This window comes from Lipotes vexillifer, unplaced genomic scaffold (assembly GCF_000442215.2).
Source record: "Lipotes vexillifer unplaced genomic scaffold, Lipotes_vexillifer_v1.1 scaffold484, whole genome shotgun sequence".
Classification (NCBI taxonomy): domain Eukaryota; kingdom Metazoa; phylum Chordata; class Mammalia; order Artiodactyla; family Lipotidae; genus Lipotes; species Lipotes vexillifer.
Window position 1 is genome coordinate 1,266,850 of NW_006786458.1, and position 5,461 is coordinate 1,272,310.

Genomic DNA, 5,461 nt, shown 5'->3' on the forward strand with positions numbered 1-5,461 from the left:
GCTACGTGATACTTCCTGTCCCGTACACATGCCCTCCCACCAAGAACCAGGCTGATATGACCATCACTCTGTCTTCCCCATCCTCCAAGTAGGTGGCATCATCTATATTTTGCTTTAGGCAATATTGCTAGCCCAGTAATTCAATTTAGAGACTGGAGATTCCAGCTTTTACCCTGGAGAGGGCTGTCTCCATGGGCGGGAAAAAATATCTCATATTCCATAATTGATAATTTAGGATTTGTATTTTTTTGCTTTATTTTTTTGTTTTCTATTTATTTGATTGTTTATGGCAATACTTCTTCCTTTTGTAGAATAAATAGAAGTACAGAAGAAATTGTAAATTTGAGGAAGATGGACTCATGTTTGGAATATGCCAGGATATTTTGCACAACTCAGCTACAAGAGGACATCTTCTTTAACCACAGTACATGTCGACCTCTTGTCTTACATAGGGATATCCACCCAAAAGGGTGTGATGGTCTTCGCTGAAATGAGGGGCCTGGGATTGAGGGCAGAGATGTATTATATGAAAAACTAGGGGCTAATTTACTTTTTTTAAAAAAAGGGAAATACAAACAAACAATATTCAACAATAAAGTCTTCTCTAAGAATGTGAGCAAAGAAAGATAAAAGCTTCCGCTGAAAACTGGGAGATAAAGTTTCTCATGGTCTGCTGCCAGGGTTGGGATGGTCATTGTGTGGAGATTGTTACCTGGTTTATTTTTCTTGTATTTATTGAACTCCTACTGTGGGCCCAGGAAAAAGGAAAACAGCAGGCACTTGCTGCATGCTCCTATTTCAGGCAGCAGAGAGAATTCTTTATTTCCCCCTTAACCACTCCAAAAATGCAAATGGAAAAGAGGGCACCACCTCCTGTGTCCATCAGCAAATACCAGGGCCCACCACCATCCTTCATCACCCCAGGCCCTGTGGCCTCGAAATTCTGATGATGTATAGCATCATGTTGTTTTCTTAAAGCATCAGCCAGCAGGTGTATTGACACTCGGTTGGCACCCTCCAGAATTAGGCTCTGCGCAAGAGAAACTGAACAGGGCAGATGTCTGGGAAACTGGGAAGCAGTGGCAGGGGTGTGAAACTCACCAGCCACTTGCAAATAGCATGTGGTTAGTGACCATATCTCCTTGGTGCTAAGGGTAACATCCTTTCACATTTTAACATTTATGAAGTTGGGATATTGCTTGTAGTATATATGGATGTATATTTTTACACACACACACACATTTGATGAGGTAGTGTTCTGTTTTTCTCTTCAATAACTATAATTAAATCAATGCTGTAGTTTACCAGCACGTTACTTGCCAATGCGGGAATGCACTCATTACCACGTCAATTCACACAATGTGTTAATGATACTAGTTGCCTGTTTTTTAAAGCCATATGTCAAAGTGATTAGTGCCTTTCTCTTTTTCATTTAGAAAACTTACAGCATGCTTCTCTTTTATTAGGCAATTGTGACACCTGCTGTCAGAAACAAAGAATTTACTTTCTAATTCCTTGTTGGTCTTCCCTATGGAAAAGAGATAAATATTGCTAGAACATGAAAACTTCTAGGAGAAAATGAGCAAATAACAGTAAATTTTTCCTGACCGTTGAAATTCCAGTATTAAGTAGGTAGCATTATGTGTTGAAATATTGTAAGCAGCCCAAAGCATGTCTCTGTGTCTCCCCCTTGCTCTTTCCTGAGGATTTGGTGATGAGTGATTTAGTGACCACCAGATGGACAAATATTTGCAGACATCTACCCATTCTTTGAGCAGCACCCTTCTATAGTTTCTAGTTCCTTCTGTATGTTTGTTCCTATGTTTTGTTTTGAGCATTTTCTTTTCTTTTCTTTTAATTTTTATTGGAGTTTAGTTTGCCCATGGGCTCTGTGGGTTAGGATTTCAACAGAGCACGGTGCAGACAGCCCTTTACTGTCTGGGGTCTCAGCTGGAAGTACTAGGAGTAACTAAACGCCTGGGTGTCAGAGCAATTGAGGCGATGTCACCCATGCATCTAGCGGTTGATGCTATGGGCAGAGACCTCTGTGCTCTATAGACTGGGACACTTATCTGCTGCTTCCCCACAGCATGGTGAGTGAGCATTAGCATGCGGCAGGTCCTGGATCCAAAGGCGTCCAGAACCAGGCAGAAGCTGCATGGTCTTTTCTGACACAGTCCCGGAGGTTGTATAGCATCACGTGTGCTGTATTGTATTGCTTGCAAATGCACCCCTGTGGTCAGTCTAGATTCAAGAGGAGAGGTCCATGTTCAGAGAATCTGTGAAGATGTTTTACAACTTCCACACCTATTTAATTGTGTGCCCTGGCAGTTCATTTCTTAAAATCAATTAGCAGACTATCATTGTATGGCTGTGCCATACTTAGTGTAATCGATTTAACCTTTCATAGGTATTTAGGTGGTTTCTAGCTTGTGGCTATTATGACTATAACTGCAATAAATATTTGTGTACAAGTCTTTCTATGGACATATATTTTTATTTCTCAGGAAAATACCAAGGATAAGATTACTAGGCCATATGAAGAATATATTTAACATAATAAAGTAACACAATGTTTTCTAGAATATTATGACTTTGTATCCCCATCAGTTTATATGTGAGAATTCAAGTTACTCCACATCTTCACCAACAGTTAGTATCATTCATCTTTTCAAATTTTAGCCATTCTGCTGAGTATGCAGCATTATCTCCATGTGATTTTAATTTGTGTGCCCTTATTGACAAATGTTATTGAACACATTTTTGTACGCTTATTGGTTATATCTATTTTCTTGTGCAACATGTGCGTTCAGATCACTTGTACATTTTTATTGTGTTGTGTATCCTATTATTGAGTGATAGTAATTGCTTATGTATCTGGACACAAGTTCTTTGTCAGATATACTTATTACAAATATTTCCTCCTAGGCTATCTATCTCTTGCCTTTTCATTTTCTTAAATATTTCTTTCCAAGATTTAAAGATTGTTGTTTTAGCATATATGTGGAAAAATGGTACAGATGAACTGGTTTGCAGGGCAAAAATAGAGACACAGATGTAGAGAACAAACATACGGACACCAAGGGGGGAAAGTGGCGGGTAGGGGTGGTGGTGTGATGAATTAGGAGATTGGGATTGACATATATACACTAATATGTGTAAAATGGATAACTAATAAGAACCTGCTGTATAAAAAAATAAAATTCCAAAATTCCAAAAAAAACAAGGATTGTTGTTTTTAGACTTGTGGTTGCCAAAGGGGACGGAGAGGCAGGGGAGGGCTGGACTGGGAGTTTGGGGTTAGCAGATGCAAATTATATATAGGATAGATAAACAACAAGGCCCTACTGTAGAGCACAGAGAACTTTATTCAATATACTGTAATAAACCGTAATGGAAAAGAATATGAAAAAGAATAGATATATATATGTATAACTGAATCACTCTGCTGTATACCAGAAACCAACACAACATGCTAAATCAACTACACTTCAATAAAAAAAAGGGTTTTATTTCTTTTTGTTTTTTTAAGAATTTATTTTTTAGAGCAGTTTTAAGTTCTCAGCAAAATTGAGAGAAAGGGGGATTTCCCGTATAGCCCCTACCCTGACATGCATATGCACATAGCCTCCCCAAAGTCCTAAACCAGAGTGGCATATCTGTTACAGCCGAGGAACCTACACTGACTTGTCATTATCAACCAAAATCTACAGTTTACATTAGGGTTCAGACTTGGTGCTGTACATTCTAAGGGTTCGGACAAATGTATAACGACATGTATGCATCATTATAGTATCTAACAGAGCATTTTCATTGCCTTAAAAATCCTCTGTGCTCTGCAGATCTTTTTCCTTCTTGCCCCAACCCTTGATAACTACTCATCCTTTTAACTGTCTCCATAATTTTGCCTTGTTCAGAATATTGTATATAGAGTTAGAATCCTATAGGAAGCACCCCTTTCAGGTTGGCTTCTTCACTTAGTAATATTCATTTAAGGTATTTTCATGTCTTGTCATGCTTGAGATCACATTTCTTTTTAGCACTGAATAATATTCCATTGTCTGGATGTACCACAGTGTATTTATCCATTTACCTACTAAAGAATAATTTGGCTGTATCCAAGTTTTGGCAATTATGAATAAAAGAGCTATAAACACTCATGCATATAGGTTTTTGTGTGAACCTAAGTTTTCATCAGCTTTGGGAAAGTAGTACAGAGGGCAAATGAAAGAGTATATTTAGTTTAGCAAGGAACCACCAAATCACCTTCTAAAGTGGTCGTACAATTTTGCATTCCCACCAACAATGAGTAACGGTTCCTGGCACTCCACACCCTCATCAGCACTTGATATTCTTCAGTGTTCCGGATTCTGGCCATTCTAATAGCTGTGCAGTGTTATCTCATTGTTGTTTTAACCTGTGTTTCTCTGATATATGGTATGGAGCATCTTTTCATATGCTTTTCTCCTGTCTGTAGATAGTATTTGCTGAGGGGTCTGTTAAGGACTTTGGCCAATTTTTTAATGTGGTCATTTGTTTTCTTACTATTGAATTTTGAGCTCTTTGTATATTTTGGATAGCAGTCCTTATGAGATGTGTCTTTTGCAAATATTTTTTCCCAGTCTGTGCCTTGTCTTCTAATTCTCTTTACATTGTCTTTTGCAAAACAGAAGTAAATTTTGAGGTCCAGCCTTACCTTAATACCTAAATGTTGTTTAATCTCCACGTATTTGGGGATTTTGATTTCTAGTTTGTGGTCCATGAGCAGATGTATGATATCTATTCTGCTAAATTTGTCAAGGTGTGTTTTATGGCCCAGAATGCGGTCTATCTTGCTGAATGCTAGTCATGAGCTTGAGAAGAATGTATATTCTGCTGATGCTGGATGAAGTAGCCTATAGATGTCAACTCTATTTTGTTGATTGATAGTGCTGTTTATTTCAGCTATGTCTTAATTGGTTCTCTGCCTGCTGGATCTGTCCATTTCTGAGAGAGGAGTGTTGTGTCTCCAACTATCAAGTGGATTTATCTATTTCTTCTTGCAGTTCTATCAGCCTTTGCAACACACTGTTGTTAGGTGCCTACACAGTTGGAATTGGTATACCTTCTTGGAGAACTGACCCCTTTATCATAATGTAATACCCTTTAACTGCGATAACGTTCGTTGCTTTGAAGTCTGTTCTGTCTGAAATTAATATGGCTACTCCTGCTTTCTTTTGATTAGTGTTAACATGGTATTTTTTCTCCATCCATTTACTTTTAAGCTATGTATATCTTGTAGATGACAAGTGGATTTCTTGTAAATGACATATGCTTGGGTATTGTTTTTTTTTTTTTTAATTTATTTATTTTATTTTTGGCTGCACTGGGTCTTTGTTGTTGCCTGCAGGCTTCCTCTAGTTGCCAAAAGTGAGGGCTACTCTTTTTTTTTTTTTTTTTTTTTTTTCGCGGGCCCCCCCCC